This window comes from Pristiophorus japonicus, chromosome 2 (assembly GCF_044704955.1).
Source record: "Pristiophorus japonicus isolate sPriJap1 chromosome 2, sPriJap1.hap1, whole genome shotgun sequence".
Taxonomy (NCBI): Eukaryota; Metazoa; Chordata; class Chondrichthyes; family Pristiophoridae; genus Pristiophorus; species Pristiophorus japonicus.
The window spans coordinates 332,704,056-332,727,090 of NC_091978.1; positions in this window are offsets into that span (position 1 = coordinate 332,704,056).

Sequence of the window (23,035 nt, forward strand, 5' to 3'; positions counted from 1 at the left end):
CTCATGTGCCCTGACAATGTCTCAATGGCCTGCAACATTCCCGCCCTCATGTTGAGCAAAACTGCCTGAACTACCTAAACATTCCCTCCCTCATGGTCAGTGACGTGGTTTGCACTACCTCTGACGTTCCCTTCCTCATGGCCACTATTCCCTCACTGATGGTCCCGGATATCGTTCCCATTTCTCGTGGGGAACAAAGAAATGGCAGACCAATTGAACAAATACTTTGGTTCTGTCTTCACGAAGGAAGACACAAATAACCTTCCGGAAATACAAGGGGACCGAGGGTCTAGCGAGAAGGAAATCCTTATTCGTCAGGAAATTGTGTTAGGGAAATTGATGGATTGAAGGCCGGTAAATCCCCAGGGCCTGCATCCGAGAGTACCGAAGGAAGTGGCCGTAGAAAAGGTGGATGCATTGGTGATCATTTTCCAACAGTCTATCGACTCTGGATCAGTTCCTATGGACTGGAGGGTAGCTAATGGATCACCACTTTTTAAAAAAGGAGGGAGAGAGAAAACAGGGAATTATATACCTGTTAGCCTGACATCAGGTAGTGAGGAAAACGTTGGAATCAATTATTAAAGATGAAATAGCAGCGCATTTGAAAAGCACTGACAGGATCGGTCCAAGTTAGCATGGATTTATGAAAGGGAAATCATGCTTGACAAATCTTCTAGAATTTTTTAAGGATGTAACTAGTAGGGTGGACAAGGGAGAACCAGTTGATGTGGTGTATTTGGACTTTCAAAAGGCTTTGACAATGTCCCACACAAGAGATTGGTGTGCAAAATTAAAGCACATGGTATTGGGGGTAATATATTGATGTGGATAGAGAACTGGTTGGCAAAAAGGAAGCAGAGAGTTGGGATAAATGAGTCCTTTTCAGAATGGCAGGCAGTGGTTAGTGGGGTGCCGCAGGGCTTAGTGCTGAGACCCCAGCTATTTACAATATACATCAATGATTTAGATGAAGGAATTGAGTGTAATATCTCCAAGTTTGCAGATGACACTAAGCTAGGTGGCGGTGTGAGCTGTGAGGAGAATGCTAAGAGGCTGCAGGGTAACTTGGACAGGTTAGATGAGTGGGCAAATGCATGGCAGATGCAGTATAATGTGGATAAATGTGAGGTTATCCACTTTGGTGGCAAAAACATGAAGGCAGAATATTATCTGAATGGCGGCAGATTAGGAAAAGGGGAGGTGCAACGAGACCTGGTTCATCAATCATTGAAAGTTGGCATGCAGCTACAGCAGGCAGTGAAGAAGGCAAATGGCATGTTGGCCTTCATTGCCAGGAGATTTGAATATAGGAGCAGGGAGGTCTTACTGCAGTTGGACAGGGCCTTGGTGAGGCCTCACCTGGAATATTGTGTTCAGTTTTGGTCTCCTAATCTGAGGAAGGACGTTCGTGCTATTGAGGGAGTGCAGCGCAGGTTCACCAGACTGATTCCCGGGATGGCAGGACTGATATATGAGGAGAGACTGGATTGACTGGGCCTGTATTCACTGGAATTTAGAAGAATGAGAGAGGATCTCATAGAAACATATAAAATTCTGACGGGATTGGACAGGTTAGAGGCAGGAAGAATGTTCCCTATGTTGGTAAAGTCCAGAACCGGGGTCACAGTCAAAGGATAAGGGGTAAGCCATTTAGGACCGAGATGAGGAGAAACTTCTTCACTCAGAGAGTTGCTAACCTGTGGAATTCTCTACCGCAGAGAGTTGTTGATGCCAGTTCGTTAGATATATTCAAGAGGGTGTTAGATATGGCCCTTACGGCTAAAGGGATCATGGGTATGGAGAGAAAGCAGGAAAGGGGTACTGAGGTGAATGATCAGCCATGATCTTATTGAATGGTGGTGCAGGCTTGAAGGGCCGAATGGCCTACTCCTGCACTTATTTTCTATGTTTCTATGTTTCTATCTGTCATTGCTGTTATTTCTCCCGACAGACCCGCTAACTCATCACTCACCCCACTGATGGCGTCCAGGAGTGATCGGGTAAGGTCAATGTTCTCCGCACTCAATGACATCATCTGAACCACATCTGTTAGATCCTGCACCTCAGGAGGGTGCGGTCGAGCTCCCCTTCCCCACCTCCCCATGGGTGTGGCTCGCACCCCAACACTGGGACCTGCAACCTCGGATGGTGGGGCCCTGGGTGTGCCTCGCTGCACCACGCCACTGGGACCCGCAACCTCGGAAGGTGGGGCCCTGGATGTGCCTCGCTGCACCCCACCACTGGGACCTGCAATGTCGGAAGGTGTGAAACAATGGAATGTCCTACCAACACTCAAACCGCTAGTCGCAGAAGGGGCTGTCACCTCCATGAGCGGCACCTCCTCCAACAGTGGGAGGTCATCCAGCTCCATTCCCCCCTTCTCCCCCTCATCCCCATGTTCTTGGTCTGGAGGGTTGGATTATAAGATGTTCTCCTCTTCAGGCTCATTTTCGTCTGAATCTTCTTCTGCATTGTCAGTGTTGGCCTCAAGTTCTGCAAAAGATAACAGAACAGTCAACTGATTAGCAGCAGAGGAGGGGTCAGGGTGGATGGCATGAGTCGGCTCACACATCACAGGCCAGGCAGCAGGCTGATTTGAAGAACCATGATGAATTTGCAAGACTGACCCTCTCCCTCGAGTGTGGGCCCAGCTTGTGCAGTGGTGATTGCTTTTTTCCAGGCAGGACCCATCAACGCAGCGACCCTCTCTTCCAAGGGTGTCAGTGGGTGCAGATTTGCCGGGCCTCCTCCTGTTCAAATTCTTTCCCTTTTATTATGTGCCACCTTCCTCTGCAAAGATGAAAAGGCGACTTTTTAGAGAGAGTGGGACATACAGCTGGTCACATTTACAATTGCAATTCCGTTGAATAAATGAAAATATTACTTACACTAATTACTTGACCAAGGTCCTGCCATTTCTTTTTACACTGGCCTCCAGACCTCGTGGTGGTCACCATTGCACAGTAATCTTCTGCAATTTGGTTCCAGTGTTTCTTCATTTCTTTGGGTGGAACTTTTATGTGACCTCTGCTGGTGTCCAGCTCCTGCCATCTGGCCTCAATCACAGTAACTAGTGCCTCCACTTCATCCTGTAAGAAATTCTTGGTCCTTGCACTGCGTTGCATCTTGTATTGCTTCAGCTGCGATTTTGCCAATGCTCTCACACAGCACTCCTTCTCACACACACAACTCACTCTTTAAAAATGGCTGATTGCCAAATCCGAGCTGTACTGAGCATCCACGTCCGTGGGAACGATATCACAAACGTAACTTTCTTTTTCCATGCATGCGCAGAAGGTGTGGCTGCGTTTTTCGGCGCAGACAGCAGGCTCCACCCCCCGAAGTGGCTGGACTCGCTGGGTGGCACAAAATTCGAATTATACGTCGGGAAACTTTGACAAAATATTTCTGCCGCATTTCTGGCCTAGAAAAACGGGCGTAACTCTGGCAATATGCCAGAAAACGGGCTTGGGGAAAATTGAGCCCACAGTGAGCAGGCAGGGACAGGCTGAAGATGCATCACTGAACGGTCACAACCTAAGTGGGCCTGGCTGACACAGATCAAGAATTTCCTCAATCCCAAGAGTTTCTTGTGGAAATGCAGTTGCCAGTCTAAGCTCCCTGTCATTCAAAGGTTATTCCTCCTCCTACTATAATAAGCAAAGTCCAAAGAGATTCCAAAAACTATCCCCATTGTGGACAACAGACCTTCGGATGAGACGTTAAACCAAAGCCCCGTCTGCTCTCTCCAGGTGGACGTAAATGATCCCATGGCACTATTTCGAAGAAGAGTAGAGGAGTTATCCTTGGTGCCTGAGCCAATATTTAGCCCTCAATCAACATCACTTAAAAACAGATTGTCTGGTCATTATCACATTGCTGTTTGTTGGAGCTTGCTGTGTGCAAATTGGCTGCCGCATTTTCTTCATTACATTACTGACTACACTCCAAAAGTACTTCATTGCTGTAAAGCGCTTTGAGACGGCCTGAGATCATGAAAGGTGCTATATAAATGCAAGTCTTTTTTTTCTTTCTTTAACAGTGGCAAGGCTTTCCCAAGAGATTATTTCAAATTTTTCAGGAGTACCCCTCTGACTACAGCAATAATTTCTTACCAGCAGTTGCATAAAAGACCTTGCCGCTTTTAAGAATGAGCCCTTGTAACTTTCTTCACCAGACTATGCAGGAACACTACAGCCTAAAACCACGCACCCTTGTTTTAATGACCGCCCTTGTTGCTGACCTGTGACCAGTGGAAAAGCAGGAAAGCTGTTCACAGACAATGGTGACATCATGTGGCCCCTCTTTAGATTTTGTGCACGTGGCTATGATCATAGAAACATAGAAACATAGAAAATAGGTGCAGGAGTAGGCCATTCGGCCCTTCGAGCCTGCACCACCATTCAATAAGATTAAGGCTGATCATTCACCTCAGTACCCCTTTCCTGCTTTCTCTCCATACCCCTTGATCCTTTTAGCCATAAGGGCCATATCTAACACCCTCTTGAATATATCTAACGAACTGGCATCAACAACTCTCTGCGGTAGAGAATTCCACAGGTTAACAACTCTCTGAGTGAAGAAGTTTCTCCTCATCTCGGTCTTAAATGGCTTACTCCTTATCCTTAGAATGTGTCCCCTGGTTCTGGACTTCCCCAACATCGGGAACATTCTTCCTGCATCTAACCTGTCCAATCCCGTCAGAATTTTATATGTTTCAATGAGATCCCCTCTCATCCTTCTAAACTCGATCCAGTCGATCCAGTCTCTCCTCATATGTCAGCCCTGCCATCCCAGGAATCAGTCTGGTGAACCTTCGCTGCACTCCCTCAATAGCAAGAATGTCCTTCCTCAGATTAGGATCGTTTTAGGTGCGGCTAATCCCAGGCGAAGCACTGGCGGGCAGGATAATTGATCATAGCAGGGACGGGGTGCTATTCGGCCATTCTGAGTTGCATTACACTGTCTTCGAGTTGCTACAATAGGCACATTTCAAACAAGAGACTCATCAAAATTGCTCTTATATGATATGAAACAAGACAGATCTCCAATCCATCAAATCGGGAGATAAAATATAAAAGCAAGGTGATGATGATAAATCTATGCAAGACATTAGTTAGTCTCTAGTTTTCTATGTGCATGTGGATGCGTGCACTTTCTGGACACTCCATTATAGAAAGGATATTAGAGCCATACAAAAGGTGTATTGTAGATTCTCTTGGATTATACCAGGGATGAGAGGATATAGTTATCGTGAATAATTAGAAAAACTAGGAGCTAAAAATTCGGAGGCTTTACGCCACCCGTTACCAGCAAGAAATTGCGAAAAGTGGGCGACCGCCACTCTTTCCCCAGCTGGTGAAAGTTCCCTCGCCATCCTCCATTTTTCCAGGCCCAGAAGCGCTGCCGATAAGGTCCATCGCTCTGCAAATTAAAATGATGGAGAGACGATGTCAATCGGCGTGCAACCACGGCGAGCTTGAACCTTTGCGCTGGGTCCTGAGCTCGCCATGTAAACCTAGCGTGCAGCAGACCGGCAGAGGTGCTGGCAGCACCTCGTAAAGGGACGCAGACATCTTTCAGGTAAGTTTTCATTTAAGCTTTTACAATTTAAATTTTTTTTTATTGAAGTAGTGGCTTGCTGCAATACATGTTAAAACATTTTTTAAGTGTGTAGGGAGTGCTGCTGGATGCTTGCAAAACCTCGGATGGTAAAGTATTTTAGTAAAACTATAAATCAAGTGCCCCCCCCTTAAAAGGGGGCACTAAAACTGACAAATTCACAAATTAAACTTTGGACGTTAAACAACAAAACTTTTAAAACAATAAACAGTTAAATTAAAATTTGGTTGCCGGGGTGATGATGCACTCCAGTCCCTCCGGTGCCCACCTCTCGTGGAAGGCCGCGAATGTACCGGTGGACACCACGTGCTCCATCTCCAGAGACACCCTGGCTCGGATGTAACTATGGAAGAGAGGCAGGCAGTCGAGCTGAACGACCCCCTCGACCGCCCGCTGCCGGGATCGGTTAATGGCCATCTTGGCCATGTCCAGGAGTAGGCCTATGAGGAGGCCTTCTGACCTGCCCACTCCCCTCTGCACAGGGTGCCCAAAGATCAGGAGCATGGGACTGAAGTGCAACCAGAATTTGAGAAGCAGCAGGTCGGGTTACATCTGCGGAGAGAGAAACAGAGTTCGCGTCTCAGGTAAAGATGCTGCCTGTCCTGCATTTCCTGCATTTTATGCTGTCATTTCAAATTCACAGCATTCGCTCGCAGAGGGAAGAGTATGCAGAAGCGGAGGAAGCAGAAGAGGAGAAACTGAAGAGGAGGACACAGAAGAGGGGGAAGCAGAAGAGGAAGAAAGGAGGTAGCCGATGAGGAGTGGCTACAGCATGGCTGGTGGAAGACTGCTGACTTTCAGTGGGAGGCATTGCAAGTGTCCTTGTTGGTCAACTTTGAGGAGCTGGTGGCTGGGAGTGTGAAATTGAGTGACAGTGGTTCTGTCTCTCCTCTCCTCTTCTTGGCCAACCACTGGCTGGAGAGGCTGCATTTCTAGGGTGTGTGAAATGAGGAATGCACAAGGGTGGAGTTGTGGTGAAGGGAGGGCGGGAAAGCAAGAGGTGCTTGCCAGAAGGAGGATAATGTATGAGGATACCAGCATCTTTTATCCTTTCTGCCCCGTCGCTGGCCAAGGGCTCATCCATGCCCCTGCCAAGAATGGCCGGCACTGTCATCTCTAAGGGGGTGAGGTGAGGCTAGAAGTGGGAGATGTGCCTCATGATTGGTACAGATTATTGGTAGGTGAATAATTGTGCGGGGAGTGGGGGGAGTGATGCATTGAGCAGTGTATGAGGCTTTTGAAGATACATTCACTGATCTTGACCAGTGGTCTGAGGTCATGAAGCTTCTTTGGGCACTGGAGCCAGGTGGTGGGGGTGACACTGCTGGCAGTGACGGCATTGGTGATGTGGTGACACATCGTTCTTTCTGGAGGGCCTCCTGGCTCCTGAGGGTAGAGGATCTTTCTTGTATTGTTTACCAACTGCATAAAGTGCTTCATGCGAGACCCTAGGTACCCCTTTCCTGGTTGTTGAGCCATTTGTGCTGGTACTGAAGCACGTTCGAGGTTCAAAAGAGAATTCAGTTTTAAGAGCTGAAGACTCCCATTTCAGGCAGTAATGGCTGAAACCTGTATCTTTTCACTTCATTTTTATTTTTATTAGTTCAGAAGGCATTTCCTTTTTAATTTCCCACAATGCCTTTTGAACTCTATTGCCTTTCTTCCAGAGACTGTTGGAAACTGGAACAGCGATTGTGGATGGGAACTTCAACACCCATGCCTGCACCAATTCCATGAGGGTGTTACATGGTAAATTAGCGCTGGGCTAAAAATCTTTAGCTCCCAGCGCGAATGTTCCTCTGGTAGCGCTTCACCCATTTTCAGCAGTCGTTAGCCCGAAGTCGCAGTGACACCAGCAACTCTCATGGCGGACACAAATCTTTAGCCCGATGACTTTATTCATTGGGGCAGAAAAGATTAATTGAAGTCTTCAAAATTCTGAAAGCGTTTGAAAGAATAAATATTGAAAGATTATTGTCTGTGAATCAGTAACAAGGGAACAAGAAAATAATATTAGTACTGGAAACAGAAAGGGGGAGGTTTTAGAAGGAAAATAGGAATGTTAGAATATAAAATACATTGCCACAAGTGGATTAGGAACGTAGGAATGTTAGAATATAGAACATGTGAATTTGTCCATAAAATACTGACACCGTACCCCGGGCCTCTTGGCTCCAGCTCCAGCATGCTGCTCTCCGGCGCTTTCCGCTCTCTCTCCAACCGCTCACGCTTTAGACATTGGTTCTTTACTTGTGACCATGAGTATTCTGGCCTCGTGTCCCAACTTCGCTGCTGGCCTCATGTCCCGACCTCCCTGCTGGTCCGTGCTGTACCTTCCCTGGGTCCCAGCCTCACTGTTGGCCCACGCTGTACTTTCCCTGGGTACCGACCTCGCTGCTGGCCTCAACCTCCCAACCTCACTGCTGATCCATGCTGCACCTCCCTGGGTACTGGCCTCGCTGCTGATCCGTGCTGTACCTCCCTGGGTACCGGCCTTGCTGTTGGCTCGTGCTGATCCTTCTCTGGGTACTGGCCTTGCTGTTGGCCTGTGCTGTACCTTCCCTGGGTACTGGTCTCGCTGCTGATCTGTGCTCTACCTTCCCTGGGTCCCAGCCTCACTGTTGGCCTGTGCTGTACCTTCCATGGGTACCGGCCTTGCTGTTAGCTTGTGCTGATCCTTCCCTGGGTACCGGCCTCACTGCTGATCCATGCTGTACCTTCCCTGGGTCCCAGCTTCGCTGCTGGTCTGTGCTGTACCTTCCCTGGGTCCTCTCTGTCTGCCGATTCCCGTTGGTCCTCCAATTCTCTCTGCCCACTAATTCCCGCCGGTCCTCCGATGTTCACCGCCCGCCATTTCTCGACGCCCGTGGCCCCTGGCCCACAATGCCGCATTTTTTTACCGGTTTCCTCGGCCCTCGCCGCCCGATGTCACAATCTGCTCCAAGATTAATGCGCTCACCTACACTGTATCTCTGAAAACCAGGAAGAGAGGACCTGAGTGAGGGAGGGAGGGGGTCAGTAGGAACATGTGTGTGTTGGCATGTGTGTGTGCGTGTGTGTGGTAGGCCCATACAGCAGAGCCTGGTCTCCAATTGTCTTGGATCCCCTTGCCATTGGGCCAAGACTTTGTTCTGTCAAGTTCGTGTGGTAGCTGGTATGCAACGGCCACCCCACGTTAAAAGAATTCATGCACAGGCATCTTCCTCCCTTTAAAATGAAGTTCAGAATCTGGAACATCTGGACCATCATGGACAACCCCAACAACGACAGACTGGAACGTTGTACTGCGATCATTGCCCGGGAACTCAGACACTTCGATATCAACATCGCCGCCCTGAGCAACACAGGACAGGCAGGAGAAGATACAAGGTGCTGGATACACCTCCTTCTGGAAAGGCAAACCAGAAGAAGAGCATCGCCTCCATGGGGTTGGCTTCGCCATAAAAAATGAGCAACTTTGGCATCATGGAGATTTTCCTTGCGGGACAAACGAACGCCTCATGATCCTTCAGCTCACCCTAACCCGGAACCTGTGCGCTATGGTCATCAGTGTATATGCCCCAACCCTGGAAGCTGCAGACAAGACCAAAGAGGAATTCTACTCTTGCCTTGAACAAACCATGTCCTAAGTCTCAATGGGCGACAAGCTGATTCTCTTTGGTGACTGTCATGTATGTAGACCATGTATACTAACTATATAGCCACATAAGGTGTGCCACCAGAGGGCACTGCGGTGAGAGACCAGAGGGTCACCTGCAAAGGTGTGCAGAGCCCACCGTGCCTGTGCCTCACTCTGGAGTTACAATAAATAGGACTAAGGTCACAACAGCTCAAGTACAATACTAGACCTCGTGGAGTCATTCATAACAGTATTGAGGACATAACAACTGGCGACGAGATTACGAACTTTCACGCAAAAATAATTAACGTTGGTGCATTAGCAAAGTTCTCAGAGGGTGAAGATTGGGAAGCCTTTATGGAGCGGCTCGACCAATATGTCGTAGCAAACAACCTGGTAGGCGATGATCCGGCCACGCTGGCAGATAAGCGCAGAGCTATCCTGTTGACCAGTTGTGGGCCCGCGGTCTATGGCCTTGTCAGGGACTGGCTTGCACCAGAGAAAACAACGACCAAGTCATACAAGGCGCTGAAAGTGCTAATTCAGAACCAACTCAAACCGAAGGAGAGCATCCTCACGGCCAGGCATCGATTTTATACACACCGCCGCCCCGAGGGCCAGGAAGTTGCGAAGTATGCTGCCGACCTCAGGAGGCTGGCAGGACCGTGTGAATTAGGCGCATCCCTCACCGATGCATTGAGGGACGTCTTCGTAATTGGGATCGGTCATGAAGCCCTTCTTCACAGGCAACTGTCTGCTGAAACCACCGTCACTCTGCAGAAGGCCATCAGCATCAGCCAGGCTCACTCTCAGGACTCAAACCCGGCATGTACTGTAAATAGAATGGTGCCTTTCACAGGCAGAATTGTTGAATGTGAATCTGCCCAGGGCAGAGTGTATAGGCCCCCGAGTCCTTAACTCGGAGTCCACCGAGGGGTGCAAACGTAAGTCGAGTAGCACCATGCTGGCGTTGCGGAGGTAATCACAGGGCTCATCAGTGTCGGTTCAGAGACTATGTGTGCAAAGGCTGCAGCACAAAGGGCTATCGCCAGCGAATGTGTAAAAGAGCTGTGACTGACCACATGGGAGAGGAGTCAGCAGATGGCCCTGAATCCAGCGCGGATTACGAGGAGATGGCAAGAGAGGCAGCTCAGTCCCAGGATGAAATGTATGGAGTATACCTGCACCACAGATTGTCCTCCAGTGACAATGGAAGTCGAGATAAATGGTGTTCCAGTCTTCATGGAAGTGGACACGGGGATGAGTCAGTCAGTAATGAGCCAGGAAGCCTTTGAGAGGTTATGGAATGATCAAGCTGAATGACCGAAGCTGGTCCCGGTTCAGGCAAAGCTGCACACCTACACCAAGGAACTGATATCAGTTGTTGGTAGTGCGGATGTAAGTGTATCCCATGAGTGCGCGGTGCACAATTTACCATTGTGGATTGTTTCAGGTGATGGACCAATGCTACTTGGAAGAAGATGGATGGGGAAGATTCATTGGAACTGGGAAGACTTCATTCCTCCAGCGATCGACATCCCCTGTGCTCAGAGGCAGAGCAAGCCCCCACCTTCGGTTGGACCAGGCACCAGAGAGCAGATCCACACAGCCCCCGAGGCACAGACCGCTCATCACGACTGTGTGGTGATGATCCGGCCGAGGCGACCTGAACACACCTTCCCGGTTTCAGTGGCAGGACTCCTGAGGAGGAAGATTGGATCCGCAGGCGCCTTCCCAGCTTCAGTGGCAGAATCCCTGGGAAAGAAGATCGCGGCAGTGGACATCATGGACAGGGAAAAGATGGCATCCAAACCACGAGGTGCAGCGCTAATGGAGCAATGACACGTGGTTCAAAGCAAGGAAGATGATTGGGGCAAAAGTAGTAAGGCCATTTTAAAGGAGGCCAGCAACCCGCCATTTTTGAATGAACTGCTTGAAATTGGTAACCAATGTAAAAGTCCAGCTGTTAAGAGCAAAATGTTGTTGAGCGATGTCGGGTGCAAATTGCAATCAGCCAATGTAGCGGGTGAACACCTAACGGTCGTATACAGGTCCAGCGGGCTACCCAATGCTGTAGCCTGTGTCCCCAGGACCAGAATGATGTATCATAAAGTGTCCCCACAGCTGACAGAAGTAGACAAGCCGCAGAGTAAACAATCCCCGGAGAGCAGAGGCACCAGTAGCGACACCCTGCCTCAGATCGGTTTAACATTGCAGGCACCCGATGGCATGAACCGCCACGGGCCAGAAACGGTAAACTGCGCCTATGCTCGCAGTTGGCTACCGTTGCCCACACCCGGGTGGAAAAGGCACAGCCTCAAACCCTCTCGCCATCATGGCAATGCCCAAGAACGAAGGGTCACCCGCAATGGCTCCTCCGAACGGGACCTGGACAAGCCAGGATCCCAAACTAGAGAGTGCTCACAACGGTGCCCTCAAGGAAAGCGAGTCAGCAGTTCCCTGTGAACTGCTAAACAAGACGAGGCAGCCCCACTGTCATTTAGACGAATCGCTCACTCGCTCAGACCCCTTCCCAGGGAGCAGCAGTGACACTGTGCAAACGAAGGACAGGGAGGTGACAGACACATCAGCTGTCTTTGGGCCGGCCCGACACAAGGAATAACGGCAAAAGCCCTGAGCTTCGGCAACTCGAGCAAAATTAGCTCACCTCGCCCACAGACCCACTAGCATGGGGCGCTGTGCCACCACCAGACGACCCGGATCTCATCCGGCCGTGCTGGAACTAGACTGTCCTTGTGTACCTGTATTGATATACCTGTACTGATCATGTAAATGTACCACACTAAAAGAAACGCAACTGTAATCCACCCAACAAATGTATCAAGATGTAAATGTAAAACCCATGTGATGAACTTGAATGCAACTTGCATGTAACGGGCCATTAGCATGATCTCTGTGTGGGGGGAGAGAATGGAGTAGTAATGGACTCACAACCAGAAACCACTGGGACCTCCACTAGCAACAAATCTCACTACCAACCCACCCAAGCTAGAAGCGACCTTCCAATGGTCAACCAGGTCACCGTCAATGTACGAGTCAATTTGCATTAAAGTCGGGAGGCGGAGCAGCGAGTGGCGAGAGGTGAGAGGCCTACTAAAGGCCCAGCAGTGTCGGGAGCAGCAGTCGGGAGGTGGAGCAGCGAGCGGTGACAGGTGAGATGTCTACTAAAGGCCCAGCAGCATCGGGAGCAGCAGTCGGGAGGCGGAACAGCAAACGACGAGGGGTGAGAGGCCTACTAAAGGCCCAGCAGCAAGCTACTGCAGGAAGAAAGGGCAAAAAAGGCACAGCATCCGAGAGTCGTCGGGAGTCGTGGTGCGTCAGCGAGAGGCTCGGGAGGTGCGTGGAGAGGCCAGCTGGTGCAGCTACAGGAGAAGGCAAAAAAGAATTAGAAAGAAATTGAAAGGTGATGTCACAGCCAAGGGGGTAAGTGATTGGCTGGTGATTGGTGAGTAGTTTTTCCTTATCTTTATCTTTTTCTTATCAGTAAGCAACCTTTGGCATAGTTGCCAAATTCAATTAATTTAAGGGTTAAGACATGGCAGGAGAGCCCAGTCCCATGTCATGCTCCTCCTGTGCTATGTGGGAAATCAGGGACAGTGTCCCTGACGACTATGTATGCAGGAAGTGTATCCAGCTGCAGCTCCTATCAGACCGCATTACGGCACTGGAGCTGCACATGGATTCACTCTGGAGCATTCGCAATGCTGAGGATGTCGTGAATAGCATGTTTAGTGAGTTGGTCACACCACTGGTAAAGGGTACAAAGGCAGATAGGGAATGGGTGTCCATCAAGTAGAACAGGAACAGTAAGGCAGTGCAGAAGTCCCCTGCGGTCATCTCCCTCCAAAACAGATATACCGTTTTGGATATTGTTGGGAAAGATGCCTCATCAGGGAAAGGCAGCAGCAGTCAAGTTCATGGCACCGTGGGTGGCCCTGCTGCAAAGGAGGGCAGGAAAAAGAATGGGAGAGCTATAGTGGTAGGGGATTAGTTTAAACCCTCCCCAACAACACTAGCAAACACTCCCCCTAGGACATTGGTTCCGGTCCTGCCCAGGTGCAGACCATCCGGTTTGTACTGGTCCCACCTCCCCCAGAACCAGTTCCAATGTCACAGGAATTTGAATCCCTCCCTCCTGTACCACTCCTCAAGCCACATATTCATCTTAGTTATCCTGCTACTTCTACTCTGACTAGCACGTGGCACTGGCAGCAATCCTGAAATCACTACCCTTGAGGTCCTATTTTTTAATTTAACTCCTAGCTCCCTAAATTCAGCTTGCAAAACCTCATCCCGTTTTTCACCTATATCGTTGGTACCTATATGCACCACGACAACTGGCTGTTCACCCTCCCCCTCCAGAATGCCCTGCAGGCGCTCCAAGACATCCTTGACCCTTGCACCAGGGAGGCAACATACCATCCTGGAGTCTCGGTTGCGACAGATTAGGAAAAGGGAGGTGCAACGAGACCTGGGTGTCATGGTAGATCAGTCATTGAAAGTTGGCATGCAGGTACAGCAGGCGGTGAAGAAGGCAAATGGCATGTTGGCCTTCATAGCTAGGGGAATTTGAGTATAGGAGCAGGGAGGTCTTCCTGCAGTTGGACAGGGCCTTGGTGAGGCCTCATCTGGAATATTGTGTTCAGTTTTGGTCTCCTAATCTGAGGAAGGATGTTCTTGCTATTGAGGGAGTGCAGCAAAGGTTCACCAGACTGATTCCCGGGATGGCAGGACTGACATATGAGGAGAGACTGGATCGACTGGGCCTGTAGTCACTGGAGTTTAGAAGAATGAGAGGGGATCTCATAGAAACTTATAAAATTCTGACGGGATTGGACATGTTAGAGGCAGGAAGAATGTTCCCGATACTGGGGAAGTCCAGAGCCAGGGGTCACAGTCATAGGATAAGGAGTAAGCCATTTAAGACCGAGATGAGTAGAAACCTCTTCACTCAGAGAGTTGTTAACCTGTGGAATTCTCTACCACAGAAAGTAGTTGAGGCCAGTTCGTTAGATATATTCAAGAGGGAGTTAGATATGGCCCTTATGGCTAAAGGGATCAAGGGGTATGGAGAGAAAGCAGGAAAGGGGTACTGAGGTGAATGATCAGCCATGATCTTATTGAATGGTGATGCAGGCTCAAAGGGCCGAATGGCCTACTCCTACACCTATTTTCTATGTTTCTATACTTAAAGACTTGGGGGGAAGTGATGTCATGTATGTAGACCATGTATACTAACTGTATAGTCACATAAGGTGTGCCACCAGAGGGCACTGCGGTGGGAGACCTGAGGGTCACCTGCATAGGTGTGCAGGGCCCAGTATAAAAGGCTGCCCACCATGCTTGTGCCTCACTCTGGATTTACAATAAATGGGATTACGGTCACAACAGCTCAAGTACAATAATAAACCTCGTGGAGTCATTCATAAGAGTATTAAAGACATAACAATCACATGTGTCCCCAAGGGAATATGTCGCTGGTGACTACAAATGCTTTCCAAAATCTCTTCAGTATTCTTACACGCCTACCTACTACTGTTGTAAAGAGCTGTGGCTAAGATGGCACATGGATAGTATTGCAGAATGAGAATTGGCAGGGGCGTTTGTACATTTGTTGTTGATGGTCATTATGTATTCTGCTGTTTGCAGGGGGACAACTCCAACATCTATTATTTGTGTGGGGTTTTGGGAGGTTGTTTGAGGGATGTAAATAAATAAAATGTTACTTTGACCGTTTCCTTCAGCCTCTGGTGTGTGACTGTGGACTTGTGATGGAGATGTCACTATCGTTGCACAATGCACGGTCATTATTAACTGCATTCCTCAGCTTCCCCATTTAAGCAAACCGATGCCTCATGAACCGCTGCTGAGTAGCCCTTGCATCGGCACCATTGGCACGCTGCCTCCTCCGTGGCTGCTGCTGGTCCTCGTCATCTTGCTGGACATTCGGGGCCTCAACAGGCTCCTGTTCCTCCTCCTCCTCCACCTCCTGAGGTGGGCCAGCAATCCCCACTGGCAAGGCCTGGGCCCTCATGGTAGCCAAGATGTGTAGCATGCAGCACACCACAATGAATAGCAAGACCTGCTGAGGGGAATATTGAAGGCTGCCTCCAGAGCGGTCCAGGCATCGGAATTGCTGCTTCAGCACCTTTATTGTCTGCTCAATGATGTTGTAGTGGCGGCATGGCTCTCATTGTAGCGTTCCTCCGGTTCTATGGTGGGTTGCGGAAGGGCTCATTAGCCAAGTGGCTAGGCTGTATCCCTTGTCCCAGAGGAGCCAGCCTCGGCCATCCTGTGGTGGCTGAAACAGTTGTGGCACAGTGCTCTCCTGCAGGATAAACGAGTCATGTGCGCTCCAGGATAGCGAGCATTGTCTGCGAGGTTGCACACCAGCTGCGCATTTAGGGAATGTTATCTCTTTCTGTTTCTGAAGACCTCTGCATTCTTGAATGGTGCTCGCAAGGCCACGTGTGTGCAGTCAATTGCTCGGGAAGTTAATTAAGTCCATTCTGCGTGTGTAGAGAGCCTGTGTAATATCACGGATGCAGCGATGTGCTGCGAATTGTGAGACGCTGCATATGTCCCCTGATGCAGCCTAGAAGAAAGCGGAGGCATAGAAGCTGAGTGCCACCGTGACCTTCGCTGCAATGGGCAATGCAGTCCTGGTGCCGATGTGAGGCTTCAGGTCTGCCTGCAAGAGATGGGATATCTCTGTAACTACCTCCTTTCGAAAGCAAAGCCTTCTGACGCACTGCTCCTTGGACAGGTCCAGGTGCATTGCTGCCAGTAAAGCTGTGGGCGGTAAGGTCTCCTGCCCCGACGTCATGGGGCGCTCCTCCTTCGGCTGCTGACATGGCCAACAGCCTTTCTATCTTGACGCCGCCTTACTACAGCATGTAGAATGCGACGCTGGCGGCATTGTAATGCACCCATTAAAGTTTTCAACTTCACTTGTTATCAAGCTGTAATGTTAGGTCTGTCTGCCGCTGCAAACTTAGAGGCGTACGCACCATGCTGTGTGTAAATGCTGCGCTGACTGTGACCAGCGAGGGAAGCACTTCCTCATCCCTTTAAGTAGCCACCAGTTAATGACTATGAATAGTCAGACCGACTGTTTTTTCAGATGTGATTAGTGGCGGTCGCTTAATGATGTGGCCTCACCTAATTTAGCGAGTAGGGTGCAAGCGTGTTTGTTGCACCAGGACTGACATCACGATCTGACTGATAGTCAGCAGCCAGCCGCTAGCGTTTGGTGCCACCCGTAAACCTCAACTAAATTTTCCGGAGGGGGTGCTTCAAGCTGCGCGCCCAGTGGGTAAGCTATTACGCCCACATTAACGCCCCTCCCGGCAGCTAACTGAGGTGCTAGACAACCGAATTTCCACCTCTTTATCCCTATTTTTAGTCATATTGGTTGGTGTAAGGCAAAAGTTGACTGCCTAGTTGGGCATGAAGTGTCCCATGTGTGAAGTGTTTTCATTAGTTGTAAGACAATACCTTTCTCTCTCCGAGTAAACAATGTTGATCCTTTTTGAATTCCATCGAGCAATTGAGTATAATTAATGGATTCTTCTTCCAGGGTGACACCACAGGCTGGCATTGTGTGTTGTAAACTTTTACATCTGCATAACCAGGCCCCACCTCTCCTGGAACAACACGAAGTGTCTGGTGCTTTCAGATCCCGTCCTTTCCTCTCGCTAACATCCTTGTATAGTTCACAAATTCCTCATGTGTATTACCCTCCAACACGCCTATCGACTCAACTTTGAATGCTTCCTTTGTTTCTCATCAACATATAGCAATGGTGTTGCTAGTATCATAGGAATCAGTCCCAAAATAATGTCACGTTGCTGGCAGGGCTTCCTGGTATAATCCACTGATCCATATATTTGCACTTTACACCAATCCATATTCCCATCTGATCTCAGATTTTCATTTATTTCTCCAATATAAAATTTGGGATCATATTGTTTTCTGTATCAGTTCACCTGTTTTGAACTTGCCTGAGCACAGACCCTCCATATGTACTGCAAGGGATTGCCTTTGGGATCAGGTGTTCTCTAAAATGATTGTTGTTCTGAATGATGACAATATTAACTTTATCCCTAACCTTTGCTAACCCTGCTGTCAGTTTTCCTATCAAATCCAGCGATTTCTGTGCCTCTAAATCGCTGTCTCCACCTGGCATTACATTTCTAAGCTATAAAATAATAGTACAACAGTGACTTGCTGCACCAAGTTGGTTACAACTAATAAATGCAATTTTTTTAATTGATTTGTGGAATTATATAATTGGAATTGACCCAATATCAAATTCAGATAAGATTTCCAAGTATTGCATTTCTGGGCATCAAAGGTTTCTCATGTTATCAGATTGACTGCCAAAAATCATTAATTTACAATGTATCTGTCCCCTCATACATAATAAAAAGCAGAATGGATATTGAAATTTTAGCTGCATTTTTAATACTTTAATTAATGCTTTAATTAAATAGATTTTTGCATTGCACCTGGTGATTTCATATTGTAGTGTTGACGTTTTGATTTTCATAGCGAGAATGTTGGAAAAATGTAATCTCTAATAAATGTAGTCTGTTTTCTGCTGCCAGGAAATTCGAAGAATTTGCCTGTGTTATTGTCAGCTGTGGCTCACTCACCTCTGAGTCAGAAGGTTGTGGGTTCAAGTCCCACTTGAGCACATAAATCTAGGCTGACAATCCAGTGCAGTGCTGAGGGAGTGCTGCACTGTCGGAGGTGCTGTCTTTCGGATGAGATGTTAAACCGAGGCCCCATCTGCTCTCTCAGGTGTATGTAAAAGATCCCATGACACTATTTCGAAGAAGAGCAGGAGAGTTATCCCCAATGTCCTGGCCAGTAGTTATCCCTCAATCAACATAACAAAAACAGATTATCTGGTCATTATCACATTGTTGTCTGTGGGAGTTTGCTGTGCGCAAGTTGGCTGCCATGTTTCCCACATTACAACAGTGACTACACTCCAAAAGTACTTCATTGTCTGTAAAGCGCTTTGAGACGACCGGTGGTCGTGGAAGGCGCTATATAAATGCAAGTCTTTTTTTCTATGTTGGTGACATCAATGCACTGTATTCTGTTCTGTCACCTGGGCATTCTTATGTTAAATTGTATCAATAGGAGATGCAAATGATTCTGATTTTTTATAAGCTCTCCAAACAACATTGATTTCAGAATGTTGAGCACACCACTATTCAAATTTTAAAAAACATATCACAGATTGCTGTTAAACTTTGGCAGAGTTAAAGCTTCAATGGATCAATGATCAAATTATTAATAATTTCTGCTGTAGTCACCTAATGTTACTTTTGGTGTTTTGAACATTGTATTCTCCAAGGTCTTTTGTTTGCAATACCTTTTGAAAAAAATATGAATCTTGCAACCTCTTTAGTAGTCGATATAGAAAGTATACATGCCAATGGAATACTGGTAGTGTGGGCATCATAGCTACAAGATGGAGAATATCAGTTATAATCTTGTCAATGCTTAGAGAATCAGTGGAATCTCAGCACAGGAGGAAGCCCTTAGGCCTATCGTGTCTATGCCAATGGCAGTTTTGTGTGGGAGTTGTCTAATGTAATCCCATTTCCATTTGCATTCCCCGTGGCTTTCAATATAGTTCTTCAAATGTTTGGTTTAGTACCTCTTAAGTGTCACAAACTCGAGCTTTCAAGATTGAGAGATAGATTTCTGTTACTTAAGGGGATCAAGGGATACGGAGCAAGGGTCCGAAAATGGGGTTGAGGTGCAAATCAACAATGATCTAATTGAATGACCCGTAGAACTGAATGGCCTACTTCTGTTCCTATGTTCCTCTCTTCCTTCTTAGGCAGAACCCCGGAGTCGAAGATGACTTGCTTCCATGCTAAAGTGACTGATGAGACCCATGTGGGACCTACAGTCTCTGTCGCAGGTGGGGCAGATGCTTGTTGGAGGGAAGGGTGGGTGGGGTGCTTGATTTGTCGTAAGCTCCTTCCGCTGTTTGTACTTGACTTCTGCGTGCTCCCGGTGAAGAGATTCGAAGTGTTCGGCGTCTTCTTGGATGCTTCTCCTCCACTTTGAGTGGTCTTGGGCCAGGGATTCCCGAGTCAGTGCGGGGTTACATTTTTTCAAGGAAGCTTTGAGGGTGTCCTTGAAGCGTTTTCTTTGCCCTCCTGGGGCTCACCTGCCATGACGTAGTCCAGAGTAGAGTGTTTGTTTCAGGAGTCTAGTATTGGGCATGCAGACAATGTAGCCCGTCCATCGGAGCTGATCGAGCGCAGTCAATGCCTCGATGCTGGGGATGTCGGTCTGAGAGAGAACCCTGACGTTGATGCATCTATCCTGCCACTGAATTTGCAGCATTTTGTGGTGGCAGCATTGGTGGTACTTCTCCAGTGCTTTGAGGTGTCTACTATAAATAGTCTAAGTCTCTGAAGCATATAGGAGGGCGGGTATCACCACTGCTCTATAGACTTGGTGCTGGATTTGATATCCTGGTCTTCGAACACTCTTTTCCTCAGGTGGATGAAGGCTGCACTGGCACCCTGGAGGTGGCATTGGACTTTGTCATCGATGTCTGTCCTTGCTGATAGTAGGCTCCTAAGGTATGGGAAGTGGTCCACATTATTCAAGGCCTAGTCATGGATCTTGATAATCGGGGAGCAGTACTATATGGCGGGGGCAGGTTGGTAGAGAACCTTTGTCTTGCTGATGTTTAATGTAAGGCCCAGACTTTTGGACGCTTCATTGAAGGTGTCAACGATGGTTTGGAGTTCGGACTCTGAATGTGTACAAACGCAAGCATCATCTGCATATTGTAATTCAATGACAGAAGTTGGATCAACCTTGGATCTGGACTGGATGCATCGGAGGTTGAACAATTTCCCACTTGTCCTATTGATTAACTCCACTCCAGCGGGGAGCTTGTTAAAGGTGATGTCATGTACGTAACCACAATGTAACACCACTGTATTACTGTATACACTCAACCTAGATGCACACCTTGACCACAAGGGGTGAACTTATGGGAGACATTCCTTACCTGATCACACAGGTATAAAAAGGGAGGTCCCACGCAGGGTCACTGTCTTGGGATCCTGTGAATAAAGAGAGTGACCTAATCCCCAGAATGTGCCTCGTGTGGTTTTACACTGTAGAGTAAGGACTTTACATTGGCGATGAGAAACGGGAATTCATGACCCATGAGAATGGCCACCGGTAGCATAGAGGAACAGTACTGTGTTGGGGAAGACTGGGACAATTTTGTCGAGAGGCTTCAGCAAAGCTTCATTACGAAAGATTGGCTGGGGGATGCAGCGGCCGACAAGCGAAGGACTCATTTCTTGACCAGCTGCGGACCAAAGATTTATGCGCTCATGAAGGACTTACTAGCACCCGAAAAGCCGGCGGACAAAACCTTTGAAGAACTTAGCAAAATGATCGGGGAGCACCTCAAACCGGCGAGTAGCATACATATGGCCCAACACAGATTCTACACCCACCGACGTCATGAAGGATAGAGCATATCGGACTTCGTAGCGGACCTCCGGCGTTTGGCCAGCCTCTGTAAGTTCACAGATGCCTGTAGGGGGGAGATGCTAAGGGACTTCTTTATCGAGAGCATCGGTCATGCGGGAATTTTCCGCAAATTAATTGAGACTAAGGATTTGACCTTGGAAGCGGCGGCGTTGATGGCTCAAACTTTCATGGCGGGGGAGGAAGAGACGAAAATAATATACGCGCGCAATTCTGCCTCAAACGCGACGATGGATTAGGGAGTCAACATCATCAATGCGACTCAGAGCCCCGCAGGCAGGCAGGGGCAGTCCGAAGCAATAGACCCCAGAGCAGGACTTTAACAGAGACAATGGCAGGCTGAACGGACATTCACGCCATCACAGTGGACAATGCGGCCCGGGATGGGGCCATTGACACCCACTAATAGGGTACTTAAGAGCAGTCAAAGGGACAGTCAGCATGGAATGCCTGGCCATAGCCCTTTTGTTCCCAACAGTGGAAACTTTAACTCATGCTGGAGGTGTGGGGGAAAACAATCAGCTAGATCTTGCAGATTTCAACAGTTTGTCTGCAGGAACTGCAACCTCAGTAACCACTTAGCTCGAATGTGCAGGAAGCCTGCAACCAGACTAATATATGAGGCGGATGGACCTGAAGAGGGTTCTTTGAGGCACAATGACCTTTTGGGGCGAATCGATGGACGCCGAGGTTCAGAGGGTCCATGTGGCGAATATTCACAGTTCATACACCAAAACGCCACCAATGTTGATGAGGGTTTTATTAAACGGTATCCCTGTACACATGGAGCTGGACACTGGGGCCAGCCAGTCACTCATGGGCGTTCAACAATTTGAGAAGCTATGGCCACTTAAAGCCAGTAGACCCAAATTAGCACGTGTTGACACACAATTACACACTTACACGAAATAAATCATTCCGGTGCGAGGCAGTGCAATGTTGGCTGTCACACACAATGGGCTAGAGAATCGGCTATCACTTTGGATTGTCCCGGGCAATAGTCCCGCACTGTTGGGGAGGAGCTGGTTAGCCGAGATGAACTGGAAATGGGGGGATGTTCACGCAATGTCATCTGTGGAGCGAAGTTCGTGCTCACAAGTCCTACAACAATTCGATTCACTATTCCAATCTGGCGTCGGGACTTTCAAAGGCAGTAAAGTAGTGATACACATCACCCTGGACGCCAGGCCAGTGCACCACAAAGCCAGAGCGGTGCCATATGTGCTGCGGAAAAGATCGAGAGCGAACTGGACCGGCTGTTGAGAGAGGGCATCATCTCGTCTGTCGAATTCAGTGACTGGGCGAGCCTCATCGTTCCCGTCCTAAAAGCGGATGGCTCTGTCAGGATCTGTGGCGACTACAAGGCCACCATCAATCGGGTGTCCCTACAAGATCAATACCCGCTCCTAAGAGCGGAGGACCTTTTTGCCACGCTGGCAGGCGGCAAGCTGTTCACCAAGTTGGATCTCACTTCAGCTTATATGACCCTGAACTGGCCGACGAATCTAAACTACTGACCACCATCACCACGCACAAGGGACTGTTTGTTTATAACAGGTGCCCATTTGGCATTCGATCAGCGGCATCGATTTTTCAATTAAACATGGAAAGCCTGCTTAAATCCATTCCTGGAACGATCGTATTCAAGGACGACATCCTCATCTCGGGTCGAGACACCGAGGAACATCTCCACAACCTGGAGGAGATGTTCCAGGTAGGCCTGCGACTCAAAAAGTCTAAATGTTTGTTCTTAGCTCCTGAGGTTGAGTTTCTGGGCAGGAGGGTTGCTGCAGATGGGATTTGGCCCACCGAATCCAAAACAGAGGCGATTCGACGAGCACCCAGGCCCTGCAACACATCGGAGTTGCGTTCATTCCTGGGACTGTTGAACTATTTCGGGAACTTTCTGCCGAACTTGAGCACGTTGTTGGAGCCGCTACACGTGCTCCTGCGTAAGGGTTGCGATTGGTTTTGGGGGGGACTGTCAGGAACGGGCTTTTGATCGGGCGCGAAACCTACTTTGTTCAAACAAGTTGTTGACCCTGTATGACCCCTGTAAAAAATTGGTTCTGACATGTGATGCATCGTCCTATGGGGTTGGGTGCGTGTTGCAGCAAGGCAATGCTAAGGGTCAACTACAACCTATGGCTTATGCCTCCAGGCCGCTCTCTCAAGCAGAACGGGGATATGGGATGGTCGAGAAGGAAGCGCTTGCATGTG